Source organism: Aythya ferina (genome assembly GCF_964211825.1).
Source record: "Aythya ferina genome assembly, chromosome: 1".
Classification (NCBI taxonomy): Eukaryota; Metazoa; Chordata; class Aves; order Anseriformes; family Anatidae; genus Aythya; species Aythya ferina.
Genome location: NC_140296.1, coordinates 103855139 through 103870171, shown reverse-complemented (window position 1 = coordinate 103870171; position 15033 = coordinate 103855139). Strand labels below are relative to the sequence as shown.

At 49.7% G+C, this 15033-nt stretch overlaps 1 protein-coding gene across 7 annotated transcripts in view; it reads left to right on the top strand.

Annotated features, from left to right (window-relative positions):
• Positions 1–15033, top strand: part of TIAM1 (TIAM Rac1 associated GEF 1) — a 155789-nt gene that overhangs the window by 25267 nt on the left and 115489 nt on the right. For 5 of the 7 annotated variants that reach the window (XM_084538657.1, XM_084538672.1, XM_084538674.1 and 2 more), the window contains exon 2: positions 11019–11078. The gene's annotated coding sequence lies outside the window, so the exon portion shown is untranslated. Of the gene's footprint in view, positions 1–2143; positions 2362–11018; positions 11079–15033 lie in introns of those variants that run through there. The other 2 variants (XM_084538656.1, XM_084538671.1) reach the window with 2 other exon arrangements.

The following is a 15033-nucleotide window of genomic DNA, read 5'->3' as shown; positions in this document are numbered from 1 at the left end:
GTTATTTCGTTTCCCTCTGTCCTCCTCCCTCCTCTCCAGCAGAAAGCTACAAAGTGAAAGATGATCCCCGTGTTCCTGGTTCCCAGGCTGGTGGATGCGATGGTTCCTGTGATCTTTGTTTATACAAATCTGAGGGAGATTAAAGCTCCCTTCACAACTGCAGGGCCTGTCAGGAGGCTGGGCAAGGTAAGCCTGTGTGTGCATCTCCCCCAAAACACTTCAGACCTCCTGGTACCCTCCAGCCTTACGTTTGTGCAGCTGTTGGCTTTGTGTAGCCCCGCAGGCCCCTCTCCAGGAGAATTTTAACCATTTACACGGGCTGTTAAAGCTGCAGGCATTTTCCCTCCGATCATTTAGCAACTCCTGTTCCTTTCAGTGGCAAATCCTCCTTTGAGAAGGTGTTTGGTTTCTTAGCAGCGTTTGTGCATATGATTTTTTTCTTTATGATCAGTGGCATTCATGCTCTGTTTTCCAAAGCAGCGTTACTCAGAAGCACTCTCCTCTGTGACATTACATAAAATGACGAAGAAAATGTCTTACCTTGCTGCACGTGTGTGCCCACATGCGCGGCGTGGACCTCACAGGGGTTGAGTAGCGATTCTGGAGCACTGTGGAAACTCAGGAGCTGCAGTTTGCACAGCAGAGTGCACCGTGGGCACCTACAATTAGCAGCTGGATGCGACTCTGGAGGAAGATCCCACCTGTAAAGCAGTCCCGTTTGAGGGGGTTTGAAGGCAGCTGCAGCTGGAGGCCTGGCTAGTTGGGCTGGCTCCTTACAAAAGCAGCTCTCAAAGCTGCTTTCAGGAAGGCAGGGAGCTGAGGATGCACAGAAGGATGAGGTCCTGGATGTTGCCTGGCCGGTGGTTACTCCAGTGAAGAGGCTGTGCTCCATGCTGAGCACAGCAGCGGTGTTGGAGCCCGGGGCCTTACCGGGTGTCATTGAGCTCGCGGTCTCTGCAGCGCTTACATCTCTCATCAATCGGAGCCTTTTTATTTCAGAAATCAGAATGGAGGAGCAGAGCGTGCTAATTTAGTCTTAATGCCAGGTTTTACCGGGAGATACTTGTTACCAGTGAAGTGCACTTAACTTCTGAATAGATCTTGGTAGGCACATTTCATTTGACTGTATGGCCTAAGTAAGATTATTATATAAGCCTCTTCTCAACAGTTTAAAGCCTAATTAAATATTCTCTCTTCTCAGTTGTAAGGGAGATATTATTTTAATTACAGTAGCTTTCTTCTGACGCGCAAAGCACTCTTCTATCCAGAAGAGCGTGGCAGTTTCCTAAATTTGATATGCACGCTTCCAGACAATCTCGGTTGAGTTCAGCTCAAGGCTGACCAGCAGCTATGGCACTAAGATGTAAATCATACACCCTTTGCCTCTTTGTGTCATCCAAAAACCTTTTCCTCTCTGTGTCATCCAAAGCCGGTGTGTTTTAACGTTAGTGTGCACATTTCCATTCTTCATTGTTAGTGAAGAAAATGGAAAATATCTTACGACCCCCTCCTCCCTTTGTCCTTGCTTTACCATCTTTGCCATCTGTTAACCTTCAAAAGATTATTTCTAGAGCTGAAAGCTTAGAATGTGGATAGAAAAACTGCCGTGGGCTTTTCTAACGCGCGTGAGACTATCCAGATGTGTAACAGGTCGATGTGAACCGAGGCTCCGGTAATTTTGAAAAAGAGAGGGTGACCACGATACAGCTCCTAGAAAACCGATCAATGGGTTATTTGTGGTCTTCTGAACATCTGGAATTATTTCCAGATTTTGCAGGAGATTTAGTGTGCAATCGAGGGCAAATTGCTTCGTTTCTGTCTGCCTCATTTACTCCCCTGTGTAAAGACAAATAAAACCGATGGGAGATAGTGGTACGAACAAGTGTTTATTGTTCAGTAGTGGTATGGCCTGCATAAGGTACTGCTTAGGTGTCGTTAATCCTGCCTTGGGGCAGCAGGATGCCTTGTCCGACCTTCTGAGGTTTCTTTCAAGCCTGCGATCCGGGCTCTGTTGGCTCAAAACAAGCCGGCGTGTTTCAGGTGGGAGCTGAGCTGAGCCGTGATGGAAGCCGTAGCCGCGTTCCTGTGTAGTGCGGCATTTCACTTGGCTTCTCACGTTACCCCCGGTTAGTCATCCCTCCTCTGAATCCTTCCTCCCCTCCTGAATCGCAAACCAGATCCTGCTTGGCGGATGGTGCGCATCATTACGAGAATTTGCCCTAGCAACCAGATAGATTTCCAAAAATAACTTGCCCATCGTTGCAGAGCATCTCTGAACCTCAGGACGTTTCGCCGCGGTCTCTCCGAGTGGCTGAAGGCTGGCGTTTTGTTTCCAGCCGGTGGAGCAAAATAAACCATACCGTGAGTAGACTTGACTTTGTGTGCAGAGCAATGCTATTTGAGACACGAGAGAAATTTCCTGCCGTGTTTACACGCTGAAGAAAAATGCCTTTGAAGCCAAAATATTTCTTCTGTGTAGCCATGCGTGTGGTTTTATTTACAGCTCGTTATCTGAATAGGCATCTGCTCGCGGAGCACCTGCTCTTGACAGAGGTGTAGTGCCCAGGTAGGCCGTGCCGTGTTCGAAGCTCTCTGCCTAAGGGGCTGCTCGGGGACCTCCAGTCCCGGGTGCGTGGAGGAGAGGGACAGCCGGTTACGGAGGCCGTTCCTTTCTCCCTGTGTGGGTGTGTAAGTTTCTGCTGCTATTTCTGTTTGTTTCTCATTTTGCTAGTCCGGGAAATATTTAAGATGCTTTAGGAGCATGACCATTTTCTTTTCCCCATCTCTCCAATTTAGAAATAGTGCAGACCCAGTGTTGGGGGTATCACTGCCTTTCCCTGGCCCTGCAGGAGGATGAGGGTTTATAGGGCCGTGTTCAGCTGCTGCCTGCTGTTGTGGCAGTGCCAATTGCTGTGATTAGTTTGTCGTTGCTTTTGGAGGACGTTCTGCAGCCTGATACCTCGTTGTATTCCCCTTCCCTGCTTATCGGCTTCAGTTCTCCATTTTCTTTCCTCTAGCCACCTCCTTGCTATCCGTTACACTTCATGTATTTTTTAAGTCCCTCTCCTTCAGCTGTTTTTCCTTTTAATCTTAATGCAAACTCAAAAGGAGGAATTCTAAATAACTTGGCAACGGCCCCGTGGTTTTTTGCATAACTTTTAATCACAGTTGTATTGGAAACATAAATTCTCTCTTGTAAAACTGGATCATACCAAAAATGTTCTCACCGTGCTTGGATGTAGACCTGGGTTTGTGTCAGAGGGAGAACGAAGGGATGAGCGTCGCCTCGGATGTGGCTGGGGCATCGCTGGGAGGTGGGAGCCCTGGGGCAGGTTCCTGCTCTGCCTTCCCGCCTGGTGGACCTGGTCCCCTCGGGTGGATGGCCACTGGGTTGATGGGGCTCTTGGGATTTCTCTGCTCCTTTGAAAAGAAATTTGCAGCCCTCACCTGAAAGGCTTCCCATGTTAATAAAAAATACTGTTTTTTTGTAACTCTCGTTTTCTGGTATCAGTTTTGACAGCCACCTTCTGCTGACGGATAGTTTGCCTGCAGATGTGGAGGGGCACAGTGATTCAAACCTGCAGGTGCAGCTCAATCTGTTAGCCAACAAAATCAATTAATTTGGGTTTTACAGGAGAACCCATTGCAGTGCTCACTTCAGAGAGAGGAAAAAGCAATCCTAGGATCATTTTCATTGGAAAAGCCCTCCAAGAGCACGCAGTCCAACCTTTAACCTAGCGCTGCCAAGTCCACCGCTAAACCATGTCGCTGAGCTCTGTATCTGCATGTTTTCTGAAGACCTCCAGGGATGGTGACTCAACCACTTCCCTGGGCAGCCTGTTCCAATGCCTCACAACCCTTTCAGTGAAGAAGATTTCCCAAATCACCAGCCTAAACTTCTCCTGGCACAACTTAAGGCCATTTCCCCTTGTCTTACCACTTGCTGTTTGGAAGAAGAGACCAATTCCCACCTCACGATAGCCTCCTTTCAGGTAATTGTAGAGCACAATGAGGTCTCCCCTGAGCCTCCTCTTCCCCAGGCTAAACAAGCCCAGCTCCCTCAGCTGCTCCCCACAGGACTTGTGCTCCAGGCCCTTCAGCAGCTTTGTAGCCCTTCTCTGGACACGCTCTAGGGCCTCGATGTCCTTCTTGTAGCGAGGGGCCCAAAGCTGAACACAGTGCTCGAGGTGCAGCCTCAGCACAGCCGAGTACACCAGGACATTCACTTCCCTAGCCCTGCTGGCCATCTATTTCTGATACAAGCCAGGATGAATCACAAAATGTACCGTGCCAAAATGCTGGGCATGAGGCTCTTTGTGCAGTCACAGATCGCCTTTACTCTGCAAATTGCCCCTATCGCTGTCTCGGGATTGCACTAAATCCGTTGCTGACAGTGCCGATACCTTCACTCGGTGGTGGACTTTGCCAAGGAGGCAGCTTGTTCTCTGGGCACTTTGCTGCGAGGCCTCCTTGGCTTTATCTGATGGGGATTGCGAATGTGAGTTCCGCGGCGTGAAGGAGATCAGTGAGGAGCTACATGAAAGGCTTGGGCCAAAGCCCGATGAAGTCAGTGGAAAATTCTTAAGCTGTTGTTGGTGGGCTCTGTATTGTGTCCAGGAAGGTTTAATCTGATTTATGTTGACTACTGTAAATAGCTTCTAGATGATACAAAGAATAGTGAGTCTTCTGCTTGTTTTTCTCTTAAACGCAGTAGGTCTGGGTCAGAGCAGTGCTCCCTGGTAGGGGCTGAGGTAGGGAGGCAGATGTGTAGTGCTTCAGGACTTGGCTTCTTGATCGAGCTGTACCACGCAAGCTTTTCTGCCTCCTGTCTTCGCAAAAGCAGAGTGTGCCTTCAGTGCCATACGCTTGTTTGTCTAGGTTTGCTCCTTCGTAGTTCAGCTGTGACCTCTTTAAAAAAAAAACAAACAACAACATAAAATAAAATTCAGAAGTGAATGAAAGCAGTGGTAGGTAATTCAGCATAAATATGTGATGACATGCAAGATGTAGGTTCTCGGGGGCCAGAAGTTACGTCGATTGTTAGTACAGAAAACAGAGAACTGCTGGGATCCGAGGGGGTTGCCAGACATTGATTTGCTCGTGTGGATGTGGGAGAGGGGGGACAATCAGATATAATATTTACTCTGAGTTGCAGAGAGAGGGCTTTTCATTATCTGCATTCTCTAGGGTATTCTGTGTTCTCCAGCATATTCCTGCCATATGTGTTTAGTTTCCAGAAGTTTATATACATTATCTGCTTCTCGTTCCAAACAATATAACATTTATTACTAGTTTCATGAGTTGTTGTTTCAGAGGGGGGGAAAAATCTGTACAGAGCTGCCTGTAACTTTGATTTCTGCTCTGGCACCGTACCACACGCAATATATACCATCTGCGCCAGGGAGGATGGTAAAAAATATGCCTACCAGCCAAGTCGCTGGGGAGTTGTCTCAGAGCCATTCATGGCGATGCAGATCGTTTTGGGGAGGGTTACTGATGCCGTGCTGTTGGTGGGTGAGATGGCTTTTATCTGCTAACCCTTCCCCGTGTCATAGCAAGGGATCCCTGGAAAAAGCTTGTGTGTTCAAACTGGATGCACGCGTCCCTGCTTGCACCTTGTTAATGCCACCAGCAGCCCCGGTGCTGCTCCAGGGTCCCATCCCTCATCTCCTCTCCTGGAAAGGTCCCGGTGCTCCCTGCTGCTCCACAGGTGGTGCTGGGGCCAGGATTCGGCCCTGGGGAGTTCCCAGAGCCATGGCCGGGCCGTCCCCGTCCCCGTCCTCCCGATGGGTCGTGGGCGAGGAAGGTGGCGAAGCAGGCAGGGAGAGCAGCGGCACCTAAGCCACTGGTCTGCAGGAATGGGGGCAAGGAGAAGAAGAATGTGCTCCCACGACCCACGTGCATGCAATGTGAAGCCATCCAAGAGGTATCGGGTAAACATGGGGCCTGGGGAGGCAGAGATGGGCATCTTCCTCGCCAGAGAGCTTCTAGGATCCCTTTGCAGCTCCTTTTCCGAGACCTTTTCTGAGGCAGGGGAGAGCACGCCAAGAACACAACGGCAAGGAAGTGTTCTGGGACACCGCAGAAGGAAGCTTCGAGACAATAATTTATTCCGCGTACAGGCTGTGTGCTTGCAGCCTCACGGCCGATGGATGCAAAGGCTGCCCGTAATTATAAACAAATCAAAGATCGCCGCAGCGCTGTAACGTCATTTTCTGTGCTTACCTTCTCTTTTCTGAATTACTCGTGCTTGACTGTTACAATTGATTGCAATTGTGAGAGCTAATTTTAGTGCATAAATTTGGTAAGGGAAGCCTGCCAACTGTGTAATGGCAGGCAACAGCTACCCAGGATTCGATAAAGGGTTTAGTGCTCTTGCTTCCTCCAGCCAAGTGTTAGCAACTGGTTCATGGGCTCAGATATATACATATATGCACACACACATTATATGTATGGACACTATGTGTTTCTTCTCAACGCAGAACATTTAGCCAACCCCCTGTGAAAACAGAACAGCAATTGAGGGGACTGCGATGAGTTTTAAGAAGGAGCTGAATTTAATGCTGATCAGAAAGTGGTCCTTGCCTTAGGTATAGTACAAATACCAAAACCAATTGAGTTCAGTGTTAAACTTTGCGTGATGGAAAAGAGGGCAAGCGGTGTTCTAACCTTTAGAAAAAAATCCAATCTGTTTGGTTTATGAAGTTAAAGGCAACCATATGGGTACATAGATCTGGGCCCTTGGAAAATGTCACGGCAGTTTTCCTAGCAGCCTAGTCCAATTTCCAGGGGGTTCGGTGTCAGGACTTGCAGGAGAGTAGATGTAGTTGCCAACAAGAGAAGCATCAGAGGTTTGTTCCTAAGTGAATTTTTAAGTCAGAAATGAATTTTCTTCCTGTATCTCGTTTGCATATATTGAGGATTGAAGGTGTAGGAATCTTTGGGGCTGCTTTCCAGGGCCTCTTCTCTTCTTCCACACGCATGCAGCCTAAACAGAGGAAGGAATTTTATGGGGTCAAGAGTGTGTGAAAAGTACAAGTGGGTTGGTGGGGCTTTTGGGGCACAATTGTTCTGTGGGTTGAAAAACATTATTATTATTATTTTTTATTTTTTTTAAGAAAAAAAGGTCATCTAAGAGATGAGTTTTGGTTACTTGAAGTAAGCTCATGTGTAAGGTAAGGCACCAAACCTGACTGGAACTCATAGCATCTTTCTCCCACAGGGTTTTGGTGTCTCCTCTCGCTCGTTTTTCATGCTGTCATTCCAGTTGTGATTGTTTGAAAGCAATTGGTATGTTCAAGCTGACATTGTACAAACATTTATCTTGGTCATCCTCCTGGAGTTATTCGCAGATGTTAAGCTTTGGCAAAGCCAGGGCCAAGAATGACAGGTGGAGGAGCCTTGTTCTTGAATCAGCTCTCTTTTTGTCTCGGTTTTCGGGATTTTTAGTTCAACTCCGTGCCATATGGGGTTTACTTAAGGAGATAGCTTGTCCCTGTAAAAGCGTATTTAAAAGGGATAGAACAGTTTAAATATGTTCAAGAGAATTAATTAAAATGTCTTTCAATTGAAAGGGAACGAGAGTAGTGTGTGTTTTTTTCCCCTTCAAAATAAAGCTCCAGCCCTGTGAAACATTTTGCATCCATTACAAAAGGAACTCGAGTACATTTTTCTAAAACGAGGAGTGAGCAAGCTGCATCTGCTAGGTGTGGGAGTGACATTTCAAAATCCCACTGACAGCTGCATTATCGAGCTAAACATCCTCGCGCCCGGCCTGGTGCTGACTGAGCGACTCCCCGCTTTCTAGGGGTGAAATCGCCCCTTTGGAAAACACCGGCGGGGAGCCTGAAATAGGTCAGAGCCTGCAGCCCTGGGGAATCTGCGAGCTTGTTTGCGAGGGGATCTGCAAAAGGTAGCCCTGACAGCCAGCTCCTGCTGCTACAAGCGTAGGCGTGCTCGTGTAGCCACAGCGCTGGGAGCGAAACGGGGCTTGGTTAGTTGGCATGCCTGGCTGCGGGGGGATGCTGCCTTCACGGGGCAAGGCGAGGTGTTCCCCACGGGTGCTGAAGCCAAACCTGCAGTCTGCGTTAGAGGCTTACGGGGAAAAACAAAAACACGAGGACAAACCCTTCTGAGCAGCGTTGGAGGTGCTGAGGGATCGTGGCTCGGGCTCATTGCAGCACGCTAGCTGTTGGGACTTGCTTTTCGGAAGAAAATAAAATTGCTTGCTGGAAAGTCTCGTGTGCGTGTGTGTGTGCTCCAAGCCTGGGCTGCTGCTGAAGGAGACACTGTTACCCCCTTTTTCCTTTGCTGGGCCCTGTGTTCCTGCTGCCTCGCTGCTGTCAGCACCGGTGCTCCACGCCACGTGGCTGAAGAGGAACCTGGCGTTGTTGGCGGTGTTTTCAGGCACCAGTGGGACCAGCACCTGGCTGCAGTTCTCCCGGGTTTAGCGTCATGGTCAGTGTTCAGAGCAGAATAAAACCCTTTGAAAGCCCGCTTGTCTCACTCCTTCTCTGTGCATGTGCATCAGGAAGCGATTTTTCACTGTGCAGGTGATGAAGCACTGGCACAGGCTGCCCAGAGAGGTTGTGGAGTCTCCTTCCTTGGGCATCTTCAAAACCCATCTGGACGTGGCGCTGGGCAGCCTGCTGTAGGTTGGATCTCCAGAGGTCCCTGCCAGCCTCAGCCACGCTGCGATCCTGAGGCAGTGCTCCTCGAGTACAGCTGCTTCAAGGCAAGTCCAAAGCATCTGCAGGTGTAACTACCTCAGTAATAGTGGAAATAATGGAAAAGGGCAGATTTCTAGCCTGAGCTGCCCACTCCATCAGCTGTCCCTGGGCTGCAGCATGTTGAGGAAGCGGTGCTGATACTCTGACGGCGACACAGCCGTCTTGCTGGCAAGTGCTGCAGAGCCAGGGTTCAGACTTGCAGTAGTGAGTAACCTGTGAGTTGTCAGGAATGTGGTGGAGGCGTCACACGAGGGAAAAATGGGATGAGGTAAGAGACAGCTCTTGTGCAAGAGCACAGGAGGGGTACCGCAGCGGGAAAGGGAGGGTTTTCCTAGCAGGTGAACAGCAGGGCAGCATTCAAACAGGGCTGTGGTGGTAGGCGTAGGAGATGACCCAAGAACAACTGGAGGCCATTCCCTATAGCCCTAGCACCGGTTACCTGTGAGCAGAGGCCGACCCCAGCTCCCCACACCTTCCTGTCAGGCAGCTGCAGAGAGCAATGAGGCCTCCCCTGAGCCTCCTCTTCCCCAGCCCAAACACCCCCAGCTCCCTCAGCCCTGCTCCTCACGGGACTTGTGCTCCAGGCCCCTCACCAGGGCTTCATAGCCCTGGTTTTGTCCCTTTGCTGTCTCTGTGCCTGGAAGCTCCCGTCTGGCTGCTGTGCTGGGGAGCTCAACAGCGCAGTGCAGGCTACGTGCCGGTTGCTTTTCTTTCCAGATTGGCAGCAAGATAGGAGAAGCATTTGGACGTGACCCGTCTACAGCCCTAGATTGTTTCTGCACTGGCAAACACGCAAAGAGATAAAGCAATGGGGAGCTGAGGGCTAAATCTCTGCACAACCGCGAGGAGCACGGGTAATAGGATTGCTGATTGGAGTTACATGTCATGAGGATAGGCACGGTGTGGTGATACCACACTGCCACGGCCTCTTTACATCAAACAGGGGCTGGGGATTTACAGGGGCTGCTAGAGACGCGTGGGTTTCACTACAGACTTCTGGAATAGCCAAAGAAAAGAAAAGGCTCTCATAGAGGAGGCAGAACAGGGCCCTGAGAGGGCTGCAGCCCTCATGGAGGGGAGTCCTGGCTGGAGAAGGCAGGAACCTTGAGGTCGTGAGGTACCAAAGGTTGCTTGTACATGAAATACACAAGGAAGGAAACTGCTTATAGATCTGCTGGCAGAACTGTGGCTAATTCACAGGCCCAAACACGTCTTGTTTAATCTTTTGAGAAGCCGGGGTCTGCTTGGTGTGGTTCGTGGCCCGCCTGTCTGCCCCTTCTGCCCCTCGGCCCCGAAGGAAGGAGGCACCGAGAGGTGGTGGGCCAGGGGTGCGGGCAGCGAGGCCAGGCCGAGGGGCGAGCGGAGGAGATTTGGAAGAGGGGCAGTGTTTGTGCTGGGAGTGTTTCTTTCCTGAAAGCCTGGCTCTGCTGAGAGAGCAGACGTCGTGGTGGCTGTAAGGGAGCTCAAACCCGGGCCTGGGCCCCAAATCTGCCTCTGGGGGGCAAGCTGGGCTCCTGCCAGGAGGCCGGTGTGGGCCGCGTGTCTTCTCGGGGTGCCTTTGGCTGCCTCCTCTGCAGGTCTGAGCCCAGAGGGATCGGCTCCGGCCTGAGGAGGTTCCCCTTTGAGACAAGTCACAGAAGGGCTTTGCTCTCAGCAGCAACCTAGCCTCCTTTTTGCCATGCAGCTCTTTGGCTGTGGCCAGCCTGTTGTTAACCACCGAGGGGCCGCTCACATTGAGTGAGGCGCACGTGGAGCAGCAGCGGGGCTTTCATTAGGGGCTATTCAGCGAGCAGGTGCTTCCTTTTGGGTTCAGCTTACCGAATGCATCAAGGCATTGCAACTTGGGGCGTTTTAAATTCCCAGCTCCTGAAGAACAAAGTCGCTTTCTCAGCTCTGGAGGCCGATATCTGCCTGCAGAGATTAACCGTGCTCCTCGAGCAGCGGGCACGGATTTCCGTGGTGGAGGGGGATGCCGTGGAGAGAGCATTAAACTCCGGTGCAAGATGGCTCACTTGGATGGAAATTGCTCTGCAGGTGGGGAGGGAGGCTTGTTTATCTGGGGGACGCTTGGTGGTGTTACAGCACCCGGGGGATTGGGTTCCAAAGGAGCGATCCCAGCCGGGTGGTAGCTTGGGATGCTGTCAGTCGGCTCCCACCTCCACTCCCAAACAGCCAAACTTTGGCAGAGGTCTGCTGCAGGTATCGAGGGGCAGGCGGATTCACGCCAGCCGTGCAGCTGGCTGCCTGGCTCTTTGCAGCTGACCTCTGCATCTTTCTTTTCCATTGCAGGAGCTGCACGGGACGGCAAATGGTTCCCAACCTTCCTCCTTACTTCTGTGACGCCCCCATGTGAGTAACAACCCTAGTGCTTTTTTGTTGTTATTTTTTTTTCTAAATAGTCTTAGTTGTGCATCCATTCACAGCTGCTATTCCCCACTATAATGTGCTCATGTCCCAGTTCCTTTCTCAGGCCCAGGGTGATGCCCCATACCCTGCAGAAGAGCACGAGTGGTCTCTTAGGAATAAAAACACGAAGACTCCTTAGTAATGTGCAATGTAATGCATAGAGAAATGTTTATGTGAAAAATGGTGCCAGCAGCTGCATCCTTTATCAAAGAACATATATTTGGAAATGTTTATGGGAACACGACAGTGCTAAATCTGGGTAGCTGGTCACTAATCTTTGCAAAGATACAAAGCTGATTAAAAAATAATAATAAAACTCCCCCGAGGCAGCCTGTAAGTTGCAATATGTGTGTAAGACCCAGGCTGTTAAAGGTTCCTGTCCTGCCCTGATTCGCTTCCACACTTCCTCCATGTGGTCACTCCAAATTGCTGCCAGCTGGCCTATTTGTCATGTGTGTTTGTTTGCACTGCTTCTAATTTTTGACCTTTCAAAGAGGCAGACAAAATCTGTGGCTTATGCAAATGGTTGAGTTTACAGCCAGCCCAGCCGATGAGCGGGAAGGAAAAATGCAGTGAGTTGAAGCCACAGAAGGGAACAGATTCAGTTCTCGAGTGCATCAGTATTGACCACGGACACTAGTGTAAATGGGTTGGAGCCTTGCCTGTTGTGTCTGAGGTTTTCTTACCTCCGAATCGCCTTCCACCCATATTGCAGAGAGCACAGTGGGTTCCTTCTGGTGTATTTTCAGCTTGACAAATGTGCCCCGTTTTGTGTTTGTCCCAGGGTAAGTTTTTTCAAGTAAATCATTTGGTAATGTGGCACATCTATAAAGATAAAACCAGAACAAACAGGAAAAAAAAAAAAAAAAGATGTAAAAAAATGTCAGCATTGTAGAGAGAGAAGAATGAAACTGGAAGACTGATACATCATCAAACCCAATGTCCCAGTGTGTGGCTGCATGGCAGGGCTGTCAGCCTGTTAACAGAAAACAATAGTGAGACTGGGTGGCATTTCCAGTTTCCCTGGAGTGAAAGTGCGTACAGTTTGCCGTGGATAATGAAATGTTTTGTATGTGCAATATGTTAATTCTGCCAGTGCAGCAGTCCCGAGGTTCCAATTTACCGCAAGGCTGACATTTATGTCATGAAGAGATGCACAGACATTTATTGGGGTATGGACTGACAGTGCATCTAAAAAAAAAAAACAACAAAGAGAAAGACGTGTGTGGTTTTCTTTTCCTTCTCTTTGCCTTTCTCTCCCATTCCATCATATCAAATAGTGACTAATATCAAAAGGGCCATCAGGTGCTGGCGTGGATACAGCACCTACATGTCCTTGGGCACGTTTCTTTGTTACCTCCCAGGGCCTCTGACTGCCCGTCTGCACCAGAGGACCGGTCAGCAGCAATGGCAGCAGCTTTCTGTGCCTGTTCAAGTAACAGTAAGTCACCATTCGCTCCTCGGTACCACAATCTGTAAGTGTGGTGCTCAGCTTTACACAAGTACTGAAGCTTTGGAGGCTTTGACATAGGAGGGAGAACTTCTTTTGCAGCCTGGTGCTTCCTACCGTGATCTGAAATCATCTCTTCTTCCAGTGCATTGGGGCAGTTTGTCCCAGCACCGGGAAGGCAGCTGCTTTCCACCTCCTTTGTACTCTGCTGAAGGCTGACTGAAGTTTAAGAAACATTTTGCAAAGTTCCCTGCTCGTTGGTCTCTGCCCCTCTGAGTGTGCCGCAGAGATCTGCGTTAGGCTTGAGCACAGCCTTGCGCTTGAGGTTAACCAGAGCTTCCATTATGGTGTGTGCTGGCTGCAAAGGGACAGATTGAGACCTTCTAGCTTAAAATGTGTCGGGGAGGAGTTAACCCGTCAAAATTCCCTGAAAAGATGTAGAAACCTGGTGGATTTGCTAGTTTTGGTGCTTTGCGTTGTCTGTCGGTGTTATTTTTGCTGTGGAAGGAGGTATCGTGGAACCTGCTGAGCTCTCAGGGCCTCAGGAAACCGTGGCATTAGGATTCTTCTCTCCAAAGTCCAGCGATCGACTGACAGCCCTGATTAACACCTGCCTACCAGCTATGAGGATGTGCTGTTTTGCTGTGGGCTTTAGAGCTTCTTCAGTTGTGTCCTGAAGGATGGTGCCCCAGGTGATAGCTGCCCTAAGGACCTATGTGGAGAGTGGGGCAGAAGTGAAGAAGAGGAGCCACTCTTCCTGGAGTGGCTCTGGATCACTCGCACCGTGGGATCACCTCATGGGAAGGCTGCAGGAGACCTTTGGCCTTCCCTGGCTTTTATTCTGCTCTGGCAGGGGTCTCCCCAGAGCTTTCACCCATCTGTGGTTGATGCAGGAGGCTCCCCTGGGCTGCAGCCGATGGGTGTGCTGTGAGGCCCACCTGTGGCACCCAGATTCACTTGGCCTGACCTCGGCTCACCTTCAGTTAAGCTCAGCTAAATTTTGCTGCGCCCCAAAATGTGGAACGTGACCACTGCAGTCTGAAGGGTTCCCTTATCTGCTCAGTGCTGCTGTAGTGGCAGAAGTTGGCCTGGGCTAGAGCAGTAATTTCTCCAAGTGCAGCATTCCTGATGCACTTAACCTTATGATATCTGATCACTGTTTTTGTGCAAGTCATGCGACTGCTTAAATCAAGCTACCGTAGTGCTCTGCAGTGGATTTGTGTCCTCCATTCCTTCATCTGCTGCCAGAGCAACACATACCTGCTGCTATTTACACCATGCAGCCCTTCCACATGGAATTATGCAGATACAGGGGAGGGAAATACCTTTGGTCACGCAGACTTTTGCAGAGCAGCATCTGTCCTGAGTCACTGGCATCTCCTAGAGCTTCGTGCCCTTGGAGCACCTGGAGCAGGCAGCACTGCAGTCAGGCTTCCAAACGCTGTATTTAATCACAAGCCAGGCTTCAATGGTCAAGTAACAGGCAAAGACTGAAAAAAAACTCGTAACAAAGAAAAGGAACAGGCAGGACTTCAAAAGGAGAAAAAAAAAAAAAGTTCAGGTGTGGAAAATTAATCAACAGTTCTGAAATGATCATGGTTGTCAGAGGACAGGGTTTGAGACAGTGTAAGAGGGCAGGTCTCTGCCCTTGGGCTTGCTTCAGTAGTTAATCTGTAGCTGAACTCCTAGTGTTAGAGGATATTATGGATCCCTGAGCACTTAAACATACATTTGTGCAAGTATAAAGCAGAGGGCAAGTAGCGGTGGGGTTGGTGGCTGTGGGCTCAGGTCAGCTCTTAGGTGCGGGTCTTCCAAAGGTTAGTGTCTAACACCACATGTATGTACTGAGGTATCATCCCTCAGGGTCGCCACTGATTTGGGATTGCTCCGTGGGCTTGCAGGAGCAAGGACATTGAGAACCACGGTTCATACACTTCTCCTGCTTTGTCTGTAAGAAGCTGTGGCCTTCTTCCAAACACTTTTTGGAACAAGATTTGGAGACACTCAGTTTTCTGTTAAATCTACTGGTATCAAGAGAAAGTGAAAAACTTCAGACCATGGTTCAGAGAAGACACTTCCAGTTGCTTCATGCTTTCCTCCTCCTTTTTTTTCCTGCATCTCTTCTCCCTATCTGCTAACCACAAAAAAAGAGCCAAGGCTTAAACAGCGTTTCCTGGTCATGCTTCTCAGTTTCTTGTTTTCTTAACAGGGGAGTCTGAACAATTTCCTGTAATTCTGAAGCATTTCAAAGCAAAATGCTCCCGTGGCCTTTCCAAATGCTATCCTCTCTCAGCACGCCTCTGCTGTGCGTTGCTCTTGGCCTCCGTGCTACGTCCAGAAGCCCTCCAGGTTTGTTCTGCCGTGTGTCTGCCGCTGTCATCGGCATGGTTTGGCTGGATCAGATCCTTCCACGGCTGCGATGTATAAATATAGCAAATGCTTTCTGAT